We start from the raw sequence: 20,471 nt of genomic DNA, 5'->3' as shown, positions 1-20,471 counted from the left end.
TGGAGAGGCCCCAGTCATCTCCATGTCCCTGCATGAATGTAAGGCCATGTGCAGCTTCATAGATGACATGACAAGACTCAGGAAGAAGTAAAAACTTGGAGAATTGTAAACTGCCTGAATTATGAATGTATAGCTCATTCTTTACACAAATGCATTGCGGAGTAGAAACCTTACTGAATACAGGTGTTTAAGCACTATCTCTGGTCAATCACTGGCTGACTGTTAAGTTATATAATCCACCTGTGATCAGTAGGATCTAAACTGAATAAAAATAAGCAAATGAATAGATAAAATGAAAAGAGAGATCACTGGCTTCACAATGCACAATAGGCAAACTCTAAATAATTAGTCCAAGTAAGTGGGTAGAAATATAATAAAAAAAAAAAACAACTATCTGCAGATTCAATAGGCACAGGCACCAGAATCCAAAGTTGCTACAATATATTATCTAAAATGTTCAGTTTTCAATGAAGTATTATGAGACATACAAAGAAATAGGAATATGTGACACACACACGAAAATAAATCAATATAAACTGTCTGTGCAAGTCCAGATGTTGAACTTCACAAAGACTTCAAAGAAACCATTACAAATATGTTGAAGGAACTAAAGGAAACCATATTTAAAAAATTATAGGAAGGTATGAGAATGACTCCTTAAAGAGTGGATACCAGTAAAGAGGTACAAATTATAGAAAAGTAGCCGATGGAAATTCTGGTGTTGAAAAATGAAAAAAAAAAATTGCAATGAAAAATTCACCAGAAATACCTAAACTTGAAGACACAAGTTATGAAAAACAAGAATGAAAGAAGGGTCATCACTATTAACCTTACAGAAATGAAAATAATTATAAAGAAGTAATACAAACAACTTTTTTACCAACAAATTAAATAGCTTAGATGGAATGGGCAAATTACCAGAAAGAGCCAAATTACCAAAATTGAGTCAAGAAGAATAAAAAATCTGAATAAGTGTATAACAAGTAAATAAATTAAGTTAGTGATTAAAAATCTTTAGAAACATAAAAGCCCAGGCTTTCCTAGAAACTCTATCAAACATTTCAAAGGAAATAATACTAATCATTCAAACACTCAGATGAGAGAGGTCTTTCTAATTAATTATGAGGTCAATATTAATACCTAAATATAAGGCTAAAGAAAGCCATCACACACATCTACAGACCATTAGCACTCATGAATAGAGACAAAAAATCCTCCGAAATGTTAGCAAACCCAATGCAGAAACATAAAAAGGACTATACACTGTGATCAAGTGGGATTTATCTCAGGAATGAAAAATTGGTTTAGCATTTGAAAATCAATTAGTGCAATACACAATTTTAATAGAATAAGGACAAAAAACATGATCATCCAATAATGCATTAAAAGCTTTTGACAGTATCTTCTCTTGATGATGGTCCAGATTTTGTACATTTTCATGTGTTATCATTTTTATTTAAATGCCAGATATGAAATGGAAGTACATAATATTTATGCTCAGAAAAGGGTAAGCTGCTTGCATCAGGCTGTTTGCTTGTGAGTTGAGGCAATGTAGTAAGTAGTGGTTTGGGGCTTTGTGGTTGCTTGTTGGATTCACTTCGCTGCATGCTTAAATTATTCGAAGGTAGTATAATCTTCCCTTAGCAGGGATCTGAGTGCCTAGAAGGTTTCTGTCAATTCTCTTGTTGGCCCTCAACCTTTGGCACACCAGGTGGTCTGCCCATCAGTGGTTGCCTCTCAGCTCTCTGTCCCCTCTTGCAGTTTTGCTGGCTGCTGCCTTTCCCCCTCGACCCTTTGTGTCCTTTGGTTACCTTTCAATTTTCCCTCTTCAAACTCGGATTTCAGGAAGGCCCTAATACTCATGCCTCAGGTGACTTTTTCTCCAAGGCTCCGGGCGGGGCCTGGGCTCTCTGCCAGAGAGAGATGGGGAGTGTGGATTACTTAGGTAACATCCAGAATGCCTGGAAAGTTTCCGTTTCTCCCAGGTCTTCCATTTCTGCCTGTACCCTGATGTCAACCTCTGTCGGCTCTCCCGATTGTTAAAAGGTCAACCGAAGCATATTAAAAATTTCAAGAGTTTATTTGAGCAAACATCGATTGGAATACGACATCGCCAAACTGGAAGCGGCTAACAGCTCTCCCTCTACAGGTGGCGGGGAAAAGACTTACAGAGATCAGAAGGGGAAGCAAAGGAACTTATTTGATTGGCTACAACTTTAAGCTTAGTTGTTGCTGATTGGCTGTCCTCAGGTTTCCGGTTTGATTTTGTAACGCGGGAGGCTTTTGTATGCTTAGGTTTTGGTTTGCTCAGGCAGGCAGTCTGGGCTTTATAACCACCTCAGTCTATTGGCCTCCTTATTTAATTAATTTAACATTTTCTTTTCCAAGTTTTTTATAAATACTCACTGAAGCCCTCTGGAGGAATCAGCAGGTGAGAGCAGAGTCTCTTTGCGTCAGATCACATCATATTGAGCATTTAAAATTTTATTTAATGTTCAGTTTTTTCTTCTTACCCATGTGTATGGCAGCTTCTTGGTCTCCCTCTCAATATGCAATAATCAAAGCAACAATTATTTCTTTCTCTTCTGGAGGGTACTCGTCATGTGTTATTTCTTTTATTTCATTAGGTTTTATTTGCTATCTCTGAACTTAAGTAAAAAAAACAAACAATAACAAAAACTGACGTTTTGTTGGGGGTATCTGGTTTATTCTCTTTGTTAGGTTGGGAGAGATAAATTCTCTTGTGACTTTCTATGTCCTAAGTGGAAGAAATACCCGTTTCATTGATTCCTGTCTTTATCTGTATTATTTTTTATCTTCTACGTAATTTGGATTCATTTTGCCTGTAATTCTCTTGCTTCTTAACGCACAAACATACATTATTAATTTTATATGTTTCTTTTAAAAAGACTGTATAATTTTTTTCAGCACTGCTTTGACTACCTTCCACAATTTTGTAGTAGTGCTTTTGCTATCATTTAGTTAGAAATATTTTGTAACCTTATTTATATTCACAACTTTGAGTCAGAGATAATTTGAAATGTGTTGCTTAATTTCTAATATTTTCATGATTTTCTAGATATCTTACTGTAATTAATTTTTAATTTAATTATATTACAGTCAGAAAAATAATTTCTAAGATTTCAGATATTTTTGATATATATTGTGACCCATTTTGTCGCCCAGCTTATGGTTTATTATGGTAGGTGTTCCGTGGGTATGTGAAATCTTTTTTTCTGCAATGATTGGGATTTGTGTTCTGTAAGTCCCAACTAGGCAAGGTTGAATTTTCTAGTTGTTTTATCAGTTACTAAGAGTGGAACATTAAAATCTCCAATGATGACTGTGCACTTAGTTCTCCCAACGTTTATTCATGTATTGAATCTGTGCATCTGACTTTATGATTTGTATGCCTTCCTGATATAGCATCCCTTATATAACTGAAATACATTCCTTTTTGTGTCTTTGACTTTATGTCGATTTATCTTTGTGTGTATGTGTGTCCTTATTGTTTGTATGGTTTATCTTTTTTCATTCATTACTGTTTGACAGTGATGTATCTCTATTTAAAGTGTGTCTTTTATAAGAAGCAAATACTTACTTTCTGCCTATTTATCTGGTACAACAACCTCTGCATCATAATGGAGGTGTTTAGTTCATCACATTTAATGTTGTTATTGATCCAATCTGCTTTAAGCCTACCATCTTGCCATTTATTTTCAGTGTTTTCCTCTGATTTGTGTTCTTCTTTCCCTCCATTCATACCCAATATGGGAGTAATTATTTTTGGATTTTTGGAATTCCATTTTAATTCATCTACTGGAGGAATTATAGTTTTGATCTATATGTTTTCCCATAATTTTCTCAGTGTTTGCTATAGGAATTACAATACGTATCTTTATCATAGTCTACTTAGAGATAATATTGTTCTACTTGTGTAAAATGTTAAGAACTTTACATCTACATAATTCTACTTATTATCTTCCTGTTCTTTGTGCTATTTTCTCAAATACAGTAGTTTATTTCTCCATGAATTTTAAAATCCACAATATATATATATTTTTTATTATTTTGAAAGTTACTGTCTTGTTTTAAAAAAATAATGTTTATTTATTTTTGAGAGAGAGAGGGAGACAGAGTGTGAGCAGGTCAGGGGCAGAGAGAGAGGGGTACACAGAATCCCAAGCAGACTCCAGGGTCTGAGCTATCGCACAGAGCCTGATCAGGGTGGGATGGGGTGGGGTGGCGTTGGGTGGGGCTTGAACTCATGAACCACAAGATCGTGACCGGAGCCCAAGCCGGTCACTTAACTTACTGATCCATCCAGAGGGTCCTTTTATTTTTTCTTTTTGAAAAATGTTTATTTATTTTGAGGAGAGAGAGAGAGAGAGAGAGAGGGGGAGAGGGAGAGAGTGTGTGGGCATGTGTGTGTGAGTAAGAGATGAGGAGAGAGGGGGAGAAAGAGAATCCCCAGCAGGCTCTCTGCTGTTGGCACAGAGCCCAACTTGAGGCTGGAATTCACAAACCTTGAGTACAGACTTGTGTAGTTTTGTTTCTTAATCTAAAGATCAAGTTTCTTTGGGCGCCTGGGTGGCTCAGTTGGTTAAGCATCTGACTCTTGATTTCAGCTCGGGTCATGATCTCACGGTTCGTGAATTCGAGCCCCACTTTGGGCTCTGTGCTGGCAGCTTGGAGCCTGCTTGGGATTCTCTCTCTTTCTCTTTCTCTGCCCCTCCCTCACTCATGCTGTGTCTGCTTCTTTCAAACAAATAAATAAACTAAAAAAAAAAAAAAAAAAGATTAAGTTTCTTCAGCATTTCTTTTAGAGTGGGCTTGTTGGTGCTCAATTTTTGTTTATTCAACTGTATTTCACACTCACATTTGAAACTATTTGCTAGATATGGAGTTGTAAGCACTCTTTTTATTTTCCTTTCAACACTTTAAAGATCTTGTTCCATTGTATTCTTAATCCTCTTGTTTCTGATAAGATATCAAATGCTATTTTCTACAAATTACTGAGGCTTTTCTCGTTTTCTTGGTTTTTTTTTTTTTTTTTTTCTGTTCAGATTGAATAGTATCTCTTCATGGCCATTGACCCTTTCTTCTGACTCTAGTATATAGTTAAACTTGTCTCTTGGATGTTTATTTTAGTTTTCTATGATTTCTGTTCTGTCCTTTAAAAAAAAAAGAAGCAATTTCCATTCCTTTTCCGAGATTTCCCTCTGCTCATCATCATATCTACATGAAAAAAAAAAATCTTAAACCAATTTATCATAACTATTTCAAAGTCATTATCTGATAATTTCATATCTGGGTTTTCTTCAGACCTGTGTCTGTTGATTTCCCCTTCCCCTTTGATATGGACCGCACTTTCATATTTCTTGAACTATTTCTATTTTATTGTATTGTTTCTATATCTTGTTAAATTCATATTATATGTAACATGTAATTGTATACTTAATTTTCTGTTTACATTATTGTATTTATATCATGTTACTGTTATGAGATGAATTGAGGGCTTCCATTACTTTACTACCACCTATATGCCATGCTTTTAACTACTGAGTCTATTTTTTTTTCTCATTTTTTTTTCTGTGCTCAAAATTCACTTAATATACCTGCCTAGTGAACGTCCCCTTGACACTTAAAACCTAAAACAAAACTATTTTCCTCTTGGTGCCTCTTCTTTCTTTATATTAGTTTGTGACCTTAATACAACTAAGGATTATACTTTTTATATCTTATCTCTTCTCATCCTCTCATATCATAATTAATCATTGCTTTCTAAACATATTTTATTCAAATACATCAAAGTTATCTACAGTTTCATCTACTACTATTTAATATCAAGCCCTCATTCTTCCTTACCTGGATTATTTTAGTAGACAGATAACGTTTTCTGATTTCAGCTTTGTAGTTCTTCAAACTATCTACAGTGCAGTGCTAGTTGCTATAATGACAAAAAATATTGGTGGCTTTATGCAGTAGAAGTTCAGTTCTCACTCATGTGAAGTCCACTGGGTGGTGGTGGGCATGATGATGTCACTGCTCCATGTAGTCATTCAAAGACCCAGGCTGGTGGAGTTTGCCATTCTCAACCTGTGGCTCTATGGTCTCTTTGGATCTCAAGATCCTCTCCTGGATCGTCTACATCCAGCCAGCAGAAAGGGAAGAAGAATGGAAGATTATAAATGTTTTTGTGATCCAAGTCTAGAAGTAGTATACTTTACTTTTGCATATTATCCAGTGGTATGAGACCTGTTCCCTGATAACTGTGAGGAGGGCAAAGAAATATAGTCTATCTGTGTACCCAGGATGGAAATGCAATAATGAAAACCTTGCCAGTTTCTTCAGTAGTCCACTCTTCAGGCAAATAAATATCTATCTTATCCTGTCTCCATAGTTTGAACACACTTCAACTTCTCTAAGTGAGATGGTTCATAAGTCCCTTTCAATCATTGCATTTACCACAGAGTCCACAATATGGGACAGTTTTTAATCCTGTTTTTGAGACTTGGTAGCCACTCATTCTAGGAAATAAAAATGTTATCTCTGTTCTTCCTGTCCCTCAATACACACACACACACACACACACACACACACACACACACACATCTCTTCAACATAATAAATATCTCATTTGGAAGGAATAAAATGGGTGAACATCAAGTCATGGTGCATAGTAATTTGGAAACTTTTTTGGTGGATAGTGTTAAATCTCCTACCCTGAATAAGGGGAGACCTTTGAATACACTCTCATTATAGTTTGTGACAGGAGCTCTTTTATCCATTGTTTGATCTCACTCCAGTATGTTCTTCCATGTCCATTATTTGACTGAGATGTGTATTGAAAGGCATTCTTTTTTGAAAACTCTATAGTGTTTCAGCCATTTCTGTAGACAACTTCTTGTCAGTGCAAGTTTAGCTTATAATTGTAAGCAAGTGTGAACTTAAACTTTGTTGATAATAATTTTTTCTCAAATACTAACTGCTTCCAGATAGTTTCAGGTGCCAGAAAACACATCCAAAGTTATTTCCTAGCTTTAATTCTCAATCTGTTTCTTTTCTTCCTCAGTCCCCTACCTCTGTCTCAACTTAACACTGGTGACCTTGAAGTTGACTGAGATAGTAGGCTTGATTGGGAAGACTGAATCCTTAATCTGAACTTTACTTGCATCATTTTTTTTCTCTTAAAAATCTTTCATGCCTTACTGTATATAGACTGAATGTTTGTGTCCTCCAAAAATTCATATTTTGAAGTGTTAACCCCCAAGGTGATACTTTTAGGACATAAGACCTTTTGGTGTTGATTAGGTCATGAGGATAGAGTCCTCATGAATGGGATAATTGCCCTCTTAAAAGACACCCCATGCAACTCCCTTGTTCCTTTGACCATGGGAAGACACAGTGAGAAGACAGGCATCAATGAACCAGGAAGGGGACTCTCACCAGACACCAAATCTGCTGCCACCTTGTTCTTAGACTTCCTGCCTCCAGAGCAGAAATAAATTGCTGTTGTTTTTAAGCCACCCAGTCTATTATAGTGATCTGAATTGACTAAAACAGAAGTCGAGACCAAGAAATAGGAGTGTTGCTCTAACAAATAACCTAAAGATGTGGAAGCAGTTATGGAACTGAGTGATGGGGTAGAGGATGGAAGAGTTTTGAGCTGCCTGCTAGAAGAAGCCTGCATTGCCATAAATGAACTATTCTGGGTGATTTGCATGAGGGCTCAGAAAGAAAAAGGAGAGCTGTAGAGAAAGCCTGAGTCTCCTTAAAAAAATACCTAAAGAATTTTGAACAGAATGTGGATAGAAATGTAGATGGTCAAGGCCATTCTGATGAGGTCTCAGATGGAAATGAGAAATATATTATAGAAAACTGGTGGAAAGACCATCCTTGTGATAGAGTGGCAAAGAACTTAGCTGGGTTATGCTTGCGTTCTGGTGTTTCGCGAAAGATGGAATTTTCAAGGGACGAAATTGGATAGTTAACTGAAGAGCTTACCATTTCTTCAGCTAACTAAAGAGATTTCTAAGCAACGTGGTGAAAGTACAACGTGGTTTGTTCTGACTGCTTATAGTAAAATATGAGAAGAGAGAAGTGAGTTAAAGAGTGACTTAAAAGTGACATAATAATAAATAAACAAATCCATACTGAAAAAAAAAAAAAGGAGAAAGCATGTTCAGAAGAGAAAACTAAGGGTTTATCATTTGATAAGGAGGTAAGTATAGATGTGAATCATGGGCCTAATTAACATGTCAGCAGAGTGCCAGGTTTCATTCCTCAACTGGGGAAGAATGACCCAAAAAGTGGCTCAGAGATCATCAGGGGTACATCTTCAGTTTCAAAAAGAAGGGCCAGAGATAACCTCTGCCCAAAGCAGTAGGGGTAGGGCCAAACTACAAGGCATGACACCTAACCCAGTGGGTCCAGAAGGGGAGACCACTCACTTCACAGTGTGTATGATTGGACCTCCATTCCAGTGGTTCTGGGCAGAGAGTATCAAGCCAAAGGGAATTATTCTCAAACCCTCATATCTGATGGAGTCTGCCTTGTAGTTTGGACTTGCTTGGGACCTGTTACCCTTTATTCTTTGGAATAAGAATGTCTATTCTGTGCCTAACTGCTGTAGTTTCAAAGCACATAACTTGTTTGGTTTCCCAAGTTTATAGCTGGAGAGCAACTGGCTTCAGGATGAATTGTACTTTGAGTCTCACCCATATCTGATTGAAAATATATTTAGATGAGACTTTGATTTTAGAGTTTAGAGTTGATGCTGGAATGAACTCAGACATTTAAGTATGGGACTGTTAAGATGTAACAAACATATTTTGCATGTGAGAAGAACAGGGATTTCTTTGGGGAGCTAGCGGTAGAATGCTATGGACTGAATATTTGTGTTCCCCTCCCTTCCCTTATTCATACGATGAAATCCTAATCCCAGTGTTATGGTTTTAGGATGTGATTAAGTCATTAGGTTGGGGCCCTCATGAATAGGATTAGTCTTTACAAAAGAGGCCCCAGAAAGATCCCTTATCCCTTCCATCTTGTGAAGATACAGTGAGAAGACAATCATCTATGAACCAGGGAGTGGACTCAAATCAGACACTGGATTTGCTGCCACCTTGGGCTTGGACTTCCCAGTCTCCAGAACTGTGAAAGGTAAATTTCTGTTGTTTCTAAGCCACCCAGTCAATGGTATTATGTTATAATAGTCAAAATGGACTAAGCTTTCTCTTTTACTGTTTGGGATCTAGAAGTACTCTTTTTTCCTAACCCTACAAAGCTGCAAAAATCTGTATTCCATCATTGTTTTGCTATTTTGTTTCTAAACTAAACAATTCTCACATCAACTGTTCTTTTTCTTCTAGTAACTACTGACCAATAAAGCAATGTTGTATGTTCAGATTTTTGTTGCAGGATCACCCAACTTCAAGGCACCAATGTTTATTACTTAGGGAAATAGTGCTAGCTATTATAACAAATAAATTCCCAAATTTCAGTGGCTTAAAACAATAAAAGTTTAATTCTTGCTCACAATTAGCCTCGTGTACACAGTGCGAAAAACTATTCATTCATAGGGACCAGAAAACTAAAAGTTCCACCATATTTGGCAAACAAGCAGCCTGTCTCTGCCAGTTTCCTTCTTGAAATGCAACTCTAATAATATCATTTTCCCTGATGACATCCTTCCTATGAATCCCTTATTACACTGAGAATAAAATCCAAGCTCCTTCACATGCCATGCAAAGATTTCTTTGTTTTGAAGTTGCCCACTTTATGACCAGGAGTACATTGCTGCTTAAATGTATCTGCATTTTCCATCTGTTTACCTTATCATATAATGTTCCCTCTTTTTGGAGCTCAATCCTCCTCCATTACTATGAGGCACTAACACATTCATCCTGCAGAATCCAACTCAAATGTCACCTCTTGATGGCTTCCCTAATTCCACATCTAACAGAGATAATCAACTCTTCTTTGTGTGTAACACTTTGAAATTAATTATGATTTTATGTGTAACCTGATGCATCCTATACATTTTTGTAATGTCTTCTTATTCAAGCTCATACAAATTCTAAAAGTATGTTTTCCTCGACACCAAGCACAGTGCCTATAGTGAAGGGAAAGCAGCCAAAAGGATGTCACTAAAATACATTGCATGATTAGCACTTTCTAAGACACATTATAGTAGCACTAAAAGTTTTAATATTTTTAAGAACTATGAATTCAGATGACTGTGATTCACAGAATTAGTTTTGTAAATAAATAAATAAACATTTGCATTTTTCTGACCCTATGATTATCTTTCTTGAAATTCAATCCCCTTTTTTGTTTTTCAGAATAAAAGAAGTCATTTTTTTTATTTTGATCTAACTTTCTGATAAATTGTTAAGTTTAAAGTTATATATGCCATGCATATATAGTGTGTATAAATATATCTATATATATAATTTTATTGAAGTGTATTTGACATATGATATTATATTAGTTTCACGTATATAACGTGGTGATTTAATATTTATAGACATTACAAAATGACCATCATGATAGATACCATCTATCAACATACAAAATTGCTACAATGTTATTAACTATATTTTCTATACTGTATATTACATCCCCATGCCTAATTTATTTTATAACTGGAAGTTTGTACCTTTTATTTTTTATTTAAATTTCAGTTAATGTACAGTGTAGTATTAGTTTCAGATGTACAAGATAGTGATTCAACACTTCTATACATCACCTGGTGCTCATCACAAGAGCACTCCTTAATCCCCCTCAACTATTTTACCCATTCCCCCCACCTCTCCTCTGATAACAATCAGTTTTTTAAATTTATTTTTAATGTTGATTTATTTTTGAGAGAGAGAGAGACAGAGTGTGACTGGGGGAGCGGCAGAGAGAGAGGGAGACACAGAATCCAAAGCAGGCTCCAGGCTCCAGGCTCCGAGCTGTCAGCACAGAGCCGGACGCGGGGCTCAAACTCACAAACTGCGAGATCATGACCTGAGCCGAAGTCGGCTGCTTAACCGACTGAGCCACCCAGGCACCCCACCGTCATTTGTTCTCTATAGTTAAGAGTCCGTGTCTTGGTTTACCCCCCTCTCTTTTTTTCTCCCCTTTGCTCATTTGTTTTGTTTCTTAATTTCCATGTGTACGTAAAATCATATGGTATTGTCTTTCTCTGACAAACTATGTCACTTGGCATAATACTGTCTAGCTCTATCCATGTCATTACAAATGGCAAGATTTCATTCTTCTTATGGCTGCATAATATTCCATTCACCTCTTCTTTATCCATTCATCAATCTGTGGACACTTGGCCTATTTCCATGTCTTGGTTATTGCAAATAATGCTGCATTGAATATAGGGGTGAGTGTATATTTTATTTTATTTTTTAAGTTTGTTTAAGTTTACTTATTATTTTGAGAGAGACAGAGCACAAGTGAGGGAGGAAGAGAGAGAGACAAGGAGAAAGAGGATCCCAAGCAGGCTCCACACTATCAGCATAGAGTCTGATGTGGGGCTCGAAACCATGAACCATGAGATCAAGAGTCTGGTACTTAACTGACTGAGCCATCCAGGACACCCCAGAGCTGAGCATATATTTTTGAATTAGTGTTTTCGTTTTCTTCAGGTAAATACCCAGAATTTACCTGGTAAATTGGAATTGCTGGATAATATGTTATTTCTATTTTTTTATTTTTTTTAGGAAACTCCCTACGGTTTTCCACAGTGGCTGCACCATTTTGCATTCCTACCAACAGATCATGCGGGTTCCCTTTTCTCCACATTCTTACCAACACTTGTTATTTCTTGTGCTGTTGACTTTAGCCATTCTGACTGGTGTGAGGTATCTCATTGTGGTTTTGATTTGAATTTCCCTGATAAGCGATGTTGAGTGTCTTTGCATCTATCTGTTAGCCATCTGTAAGTCTTCTTTGAAGAACCGTCTGTTCACATCCTCTGCCTATTTTTTTAATTAAATGGTTCAGGTTTTTTATATGGTGTTTTGTCAGTTTTGTTTGTGTTTTGAATATTTACCCCTTATCAGTTGTATCATTTATAAATCCCTTCTCTCATTCAGTAGGTTGCCTTTTTGTTTTGTTGATGATTTCCTTTGCTGTGTAAAAGCTTTTCAGTTTGATATAGTTTCATTTCTTTATTTTTGCTTTTGTTACCCTTACCTAAAGAGACAGATCAAAAAAAATTGTTCAGATTTATGTCCAAAAGCTTACCGCCTATGCTTTTTTCTGGAAGTTCTATGTTTTCCAGTCTTACTTTTAAGTCCTTAGTACACTCTGAGTTTATTTTTGCGTGTGCTGTCAGGAAGTGGTCCAGTTTCAGTATTTTGCCTGTAGCTGTCCAGTTTTTCCAACAGCGTTTCTTGAAAACCCTGCCTTTTCCTGTTTGTATATCCTTGCCTTCTTGTCGAAGATTAATTGACTATATAAGCATAGGTTTATTTTTAGATTCTCTACTCTGTTTCATTGATATACATGTCAGTTTTTGTGCTGGTGCTCTACTGTTTGGATTACTATAGCTTGGTACTATATTTTGAAATCAGGGAGTGGTACATCCAGCATTATTCTTCTTTCTCAAGATGGCTTTAGCTGTTCACGGTCTTTTGTGATTCCATACAAAGTTTAGGGTTATTTGTTCTAGTTCTGTGAAAAATGCCATTGGTATTTTGATAGGGATTGCACTGAATCTTTAGATTGCTTCGGGCAGTACGGACATTTTAACAATTTTAATTCTTTCAATGCATGAGCACAGCACATATTTCTACTTATTTGTATCATTTTTAATTTCTTTTATCTGTGTCATAGTTTTCAGAGTACAGATCGTTCACCTCCTTGGTTACATTTATCCTAGGTGTTTTATTTTTTTCAGTGCAATTTTAAGTGGGGTTGTTTTCTTAATTTGTCTCTCTGGTAATTCATTATTGGTGTATGGAAATACAACAACTTAGGATATTTTTTGAAGCATTTTTTTTCTTTTTCTGAATGTTTCAGACAAGTAACTTCAAGTTTGGTATAGGGCTGGGTACCTGAGATTTGGTTTTGCTTGAATTTAATTTAATGTCATAAATACATTAATCTGCCTTCTGCTATGTGTGAGGAACTATGTTAGTATCTCAGAGGGATGAAATTGAGTAAGATGTACTATTTCCTGAAGTCCACCATATTGCGTTAGAGAATTATAGTAGCCTTAGCTTTTGGTATTTTCGGAATGATTTTCTGTGACTCGTGCTTTTAATTTTCTCCCTGCAGAGTGTTAAATACTTGTATTGTCACTAATTACTTAGGTGCTAGGTAACAAAGATTTTCCTTTAAAATCCTTATCAGAGGTTGAACTTCTTAGTTTTCATCCCCAAATTAGTGCTGACTAAACCAACAAGTTCATACTGAAAGGACAACATTGTGATCCTTTTCTCTAAAGTGTCCATGTCTGGAGGTATGGGATAGAAGGAAGGTATACTTTGGATTCAAGAGACCTGACTTTACTTTCCAACTTCTTCCTTAGCCACTGTGTACTGTCTGAGGGAGTGAGTCAGTGGACAGTGACTAAGTTACAATAAATGAAATAATATATAAAAATGTAATGCATATATTCCAACAATATTAGAGGATTTTGAAGGCTGACAAGTCACTTCAATTCCATTTTGGACTTAGCATGAAATAGATGTTAAATATATTAATAAGTCAGTATTAAATAACAAAAAAATCTTATCACATACCTCTGGTTTCTCCTCTAAATGAGAGATTGCTCATCAAGTGTCCTTTGATTTGTGATATTTTCTCAATATGCACAAACGTAACATACAAATAAATCACACATATCTTTGTTTTCTCCTTCCTTTCTAGGGACATGCTATAGACACAAATCTGGTTTATTGAAAAAGCTTTCTGTGTCAGAGGGTACAATAACTCTTGATTGACCATGATTCGTTCTTTTTGAATATATACAATGTAGCCAATGAAATCTTTTGAAATAACCTGTATCAACCAGTTTTTTAATGACTACCTCCTTTGGATTTGGTGTTGAATATGACATCGAACTTGTAAAAGGAAACTAGGTGATTTTGAATCAATTAATCAAAAATGAATTATTTGATGACTACTCTTTGTTCAGGAACACTAAGTTTACTTTTCTGTTACATAAAAATTACATAAATCATAATGGAATTGGTGTTGCTAGTACTTAACAATGTGTTCTTTGTTGTATGTTCCAACCTACATTACGGTATTTATCCATCACAACAAGCAGGCAAGAAATATTTTCTCCTTATGGACGAGGAAACATATTTAAAGAGTCCAAGTTATTTTTTCAAAATTGCAGAAAGTAAATTGTAGTATAAGGAATCAAACTCACTTCTTCTGATTCTAAGGCTTCAATATTTAAACAAAACAAAACAAAGAAAGGACTTCAAAAGCTAACACCAGGAAGAGACTGGTACTCTCATTCCCTGAGGCTTCGAAGATGAAGACTAAGTCCTGCCAATTCTAACTGTCTCATTTATTCAAAGAGCTAGAATAGAAAGCTCAGAAATCTTTGGGGACCCACTCCAAAGGCACCGGATTTGGCACGGAAAGCATCCCTAAAGCACAGATTGGAGCAGAAGCAAGGAAAAGGAAGCATTTGCAATGTACCACTTGTATTTAAGGCCTTTTTTATTATGATTTTATTAAAGCATTTTCAGTAGCTTCAAGGATCAGGATAAACTCAAGCACAGAGGTGTTTGGGATAGGGGTTACGGCAAGTTGAAGTTTGGCCTATGGATACCAAAAGCATCTTCCTGTGTTGTAAAAATAATAAAAATGAGTCAGATGAGACATTTGGGAATAGTAAATCTAAGGTCTGTATCTCAGCCAAAAGATGCAATCACATCACACAGCCACATGTCTCCCAACTCTGCTGTTTGCCTTGTTGTTGCCAAATTCACCAGTGTAATGTCCATTAAAATAACATCTTTGGGAAAATAGCACAGTGTCAGTGTTGTCTATGAGAATGAGAAAAACAGAAAGAAGAAAATGGCACTTGTGGCGATCTCTAACTGAGTTACTACGGGGAATCAAAACTTCTAAAAGAAAAACTCCATCATACGAAGAGGGGTAAAAGGAAGCAAACTATCTCAGACCCAAATACAAAGTTTCATCACTGAATTTAATCATAGCTCAAAGATGAAGAATGAAATGGATCACCATCTCATTGATTTATGACCCAGTTATTTTCTTAGTACTTCAAAGCTATAATACAGAAACTGTTGTGCATTAATGTATGATGAGAATACTCACTTATGACCTGAGAGGCTCTCAGTTCAGCATCCTTTGACTTTTCAAAATTAGTCACATAATCATCACATGTTAGTGGATTCCTGTCTTACCCCTTTAACTAATTCTCTCCTAGAAAAGTAGGATAAGGAGATTTGGGTTAGTAATTTATGACATCAGTGATAACAACTTGCTGTTGGATTTGCCTTTGTCTTTCTCAGAGCTGTCCTCCTCTCTTGTTCCCCAGTGAGTGAATTCTTTTTGAATTTCTTCTCTTCAGAGTAGCCCTGCTGTGACATCCGTGATGTGTGCCTCTAACCACCTATCTTCCTCCACAAAAACCCACCTTGCATTTGGAGACAGTTTAGGATTTTGACAAACTGTTCTACAAATATTCCATTTTTCAAGCAACATATAAAAGTATTCTCTATTTTCCACACCACAGACTGCACTCCTGTGACCTGATATAGGCACTTGCCTATAAATTTGGTTTTCTTCTCAGCTCTGACCTTCCACATGGTGAGCACACTAGAGAAGCCTTATTTCTGATCTCCTAATATTCAAGCGATAGAAGGATGTGCTTTCTTTGCCAAGTAAGATAATATTTGTGATAGTTAATTTTATGAGTAAACTTGGCTGGGCCAAGGGGCCACAGGGTGCCTAGATATTTGGTCAAAAATTATTCTTGGTGTTTCTTTAGGAGTGTTTTGGGTGAAATAAACACTTACACACTTAATTTTGTGGACTTTGAGTAAAGCAGATTGCCCTTATAATGTTGATGATCCTTATGCAATTGGTTTGTGGCCTGAATAGAAAAACTACTGGCCTCCCCAAAGAAGGCAGTATTCTCCAGCAGTCTGCTTTTGGATTTCATCTGCAACACCAGCCTTTCCTGGACTGCCTTTAGACTCAAACTGGAACATCAGCTCTGCCGAGTCTCCAGCCTGCCACCGGGCTGGACTTGATTTTGGACTTGCCAGACTCTAAAATCATGTGAACCATTTTCTTAATATATCTCTTTGATCACATATTCTTTAACAGATCATAATATATCTAAAAGTGTCAACAGAGTTCAAGTATTCATGTCACATAGAAAACTACTATATATTATATATTTCCATCTATAAAATTTTTAATATAAAATTTTGTGTTTATTATATTAGGGAAACCACAAATAGGACATATAATAAGTTTTAATTTTATTCATTGGTATTTATTATTCTCTATTTCTCTAAGTTCTCACCTACTCATTTTATTGATTTTTTATAAGTAAAAATAGCATATAGTTGGTTCAATGTGACATTTTGATATATGGTTACATTTGAAATTATTACTAGAAATAAGTTAGTTAACATATCTATCACTTCACATTGTTACTGATTGTTTTGTTGTTGTTGTTGTTGTTGTTGTTTTGATGGTGAGGATATTTGAGATCCACTCTCTTAGCAAACTTCAAGTATACAGCACATTATTGACTGACGATAGTCTGAAGTTTGTACCGATGATTCACATCTTCCTTTTACCCCTACACTTAGCCTTAGTAATTATGTTACCACAGTTACCAAACTCTGTTGCTATGAGTTCATGCAGTGTTTGCCTTTCTGTGTCTGGCTTATTCACTTAGCATAATGGCCTCCAGATTCATCTTGTTGCTCATGGCAGGGTTGCCTTCTTTTTGAAGGATGAATAATATTCTCTCTTCTAATATAATAGAGTATATACATGGAATAGAATGTATGTGTGTGTGTGTGTGTGTGTATATATATATATATATATATATTTACTACATTTTCTACATTTTCTACATTTACTATATATATGTGTGTGTGTGTGTGTGTGTGTATGTATAGAGTATATACATGGAATAGAATGTGTGTATATATATAATACATATATATATATATGTATGTATGTATTTACTACATTTTCTGTATTCATTCATCTGTTAATAGACACTTAGGTTATTTCCATATCGTGGCTACTGTGAATAATGCTGCAGTGAACTCAGAAGTGCAGATATCTCTTCCAGACAATGATTATATTTACTTTGTGTATTTATCCAGAAATGGAATTGCTGAATCATACAGTAGTTCTATTTTTAAATTTTTGAGGAACTTCCATACTGTTTTCCATAATGGCTGTACCAATCTACATTTCCACCAGCACTGAACAAGGATTCCCTCTTCTCTACATCCTTGCTGACACTTACTATTTTATTACTTTTTGATAATAGCCATTCTAACAGATATGAGGGCATGTGTCCTGTGGTTTTGATTTGCATTCCACTGATAATTAGTGATGCTGATCATCTCTTCAAATACCTGTTAGCGATTTGTATGTCTTCTTTGGAAAAATATCTGTTCTTGTACTTTCCCCATTTTTTAATTGGGTTATTTGATTTTGCAAATGAGTCACATAAGTTCCTTAAGTATTCTGGATACAACTCCTTAACAGACATATGATTTGCAAATGTTTTCTTCCATTCCGTAGGTTGTCTTTTCATTTTGTTGATTGTTTCTTTTGCCGTGCAAAAAGTTTTTAGTTTGATGTAGTTCCATTTGTTTATTTTTGCTTCAGTTTGTGTTTCAGTGCCAAATCTAAAAACTCATTGCCAATGCCAGTCAAGGAATTTTGTCTTGTGTTTTCTTCCTGGACTTTTATGGCATTGTGCTTTCAGGTTTTCTTTTTTTTTTTTTTTTCAATTTTTGTGAAAAATGCCATTGGAATTTAAATAAGGATTGTATAGAATATACAGATCACTTTGGGTACTCTGGATATTTTAACAATATCGATTTTTCCCATCTATGGAATATCTTCTATTTGTTTCTTCTTCAGTTTCTTTAATGATTAAAAAAAATGTTTACTTATTTATTTTGAGAGAGAAAAAGAGGCAGATATCAAAAGTTAGTCGCTTAACTGACTTAGCCACCCAGGTGCCCCTTTAATAAATTTTATATAGCTTTTACTGGATGATCTTTTGCCTCCTTGATTAAATTTATTCCTAAATATTTTATTCTTTTTCAGATCATCATTAATGTATAGAAATGCAACTCTATTTTATATGTTGATTTTGTATCCGGCAATTTTACTGAATTTGTTTATTAGTTTTAATAGTATTTTGGTGGAGTCTTTAGGGTTTTCTATATGTAAGGTCAAGTCATCTACAAACAGACAATTATGCTTTTTCCTTTCCATTTAAAATGCCTTTTATGAGTTTTTCTTGCCTAATTGCTCTGGCTAGGACTTCAATAGCATGATTGAGAGAAGTGATAAGGCTAGACACTCTGTTGTGTTCCTTATCTTAAAGGAAAAGTTTATGATTTTCACCATTGAGTAGGGTATTAATTGTAGGCTGGTCGCACACTCACACACACAGACACACACAGACACACACACACACATTCACCTTCCTTATATTTACCTAATTTGTTGAGGGTATTTATCATGATGGATGTTAAATGTTGTCAAATGTTTGTTTGTTTGTTTGTTTTTTTCCATACCCACTGAGGCAGTCCTGTGATTTTTTTCCTTCATTTTGTTAAAGTAGTGCCTCACATTTACTGATTCACATGTGTTCAACCACCCTTGCATCCTGGGGATAAATTCTAAATCCACCTTGATCATGATGTACAGTCATTTTAATGTGCTGTGGAAATCAGTTTGCTAGTGTTTTATTGAGGAATTTTGGACTTATCGTCAAGAAAGATACCAGCCTGTCATTTTCTTTTTCTTGTAATGCTGAGATATCTGCTGATATCCTACTGGGGATTCCCTTGTATGTGATGAGTTTATTTTCTCCTGCTGCTTTAGAAATTTTGTCTTAGATTTTTGACAATTTCATTATAATGTGTCTGGGTGAAGTCCTTTTTGGGTTGAATCTGTTTGGAGATTTTATGAGTTTCATATAATTGAATGTCCATGTCTCTCCCCAGATTTGGGAAGTTTTTAGCCATTATTTCTTCAAATATACTTTCTGCTCCATTCTCTCTCTTTTCTCCTTCTGAGACTTCTTTAACTCATCTATTGCTAACTTGATGGTACCAAACTCTTTTTCAGCCTTTTTCTTTCTTTTTGCTCCTCTAAAAGTATAATTTTAAATGAGCTGTCTTTGAGTTCACAGATTCTTTCTTTAGCTTGATTAAGTCTTTTGTTGACACCTCTACCATATTTTTCTTTCTCTTTTCATTTTTTGTATTCTTTTCTTTGGTAATCTTTTTTAAAAATTTTTTTTTAACGTTTATTTATTTTTGAGACAGAGAGAGACAGAGCATGAACGGGGGAGGGGCAGAGAGAGAGGGAGACACAGAATCGGAAGCAGGCTCCAGGCTCTGAGCCATCAGCCCAGAGCCCAATGTGGGGCTCGAACTCACCGACCATGAGATCGTGACCTGAGCCGAAGTCGGATGCTTAACCGACTGAGCCACCCAGGCACCCCGGTAATCTTTTTTTGTTGTTGTTTTATAATTTTTATCTGTTGAAAATATTTTGTTTGTGTATTGTTTTCCTAATGTTCTTGAATTATTTATTTGTGTTCTCTAGTAGCTCTCTGAGCCCCCTTAAAACAATTATTTTGATACTTGGTTAAGCCGTTCATGGATCTCCATTTCTTTGGGATCAGTTAGTGGAAAACATGTGTTCCTCATGTGGTGTCATGTTTCCTTGGTATTTTATGTTTCTTGTGATTTTTTTTTTTTTTTTGGTAATATCTGTACATTTGATGAAGTAGTCACCTCTCTTAAGCTTTACAGATTGGTTTTCTACAGGTGAGTGTGAGGGGCTACCTATGTGAAGTGTAGCAGTTCTGGTTCCAGAGAGGGTATAGCAGTGTAACCTCTGTTCAGCTATACCAGCGGATCTTAGCATCAGTGAAAATTGCAGTGGCCTGTGGTGGCCAAGACTGGTGGTATCTGCAGCAGGGGCAAGTGCAGTTAGGTGTTCAGTGGCAAAGCCAGCTGGAGTCCTCCTGATGTCTTTTACTTCCATGGAAGCAGTCATGGCTGGAGCATTCTGTCTTAAACCTGGGTCCAGTTTGCAGGTGCACCTGCAGTGGCAGTGGTAGTAGTGTCTAATTCACAGGCACCTGAGGAGTGGCCACAGAACTAATGTTTGGAACATGAATATCCTTGGAGCAGCCATGTATCTGGGGTCCAGAATGCAGGCACACATTGTTGCTCCAGGGTCAAAGG

The sequence above is a fragment of the Panthera tigris genome, chromosome A1 (genome assembly GCF_018350195.1).
Source record: "Panthera tigris isolate Pti1 chromosome A1, P.tigris_Pti1_mat1.1, whole genome shotgun sequence".
Lineage (NCBI taxonomy): Eukaryota > Metazoa > Chordata > Mammalia > Carnivora > Felidae > Panthera > Panthera tigris.
This window is presented reverse-complemented; position numbering follows the sequence as displayed.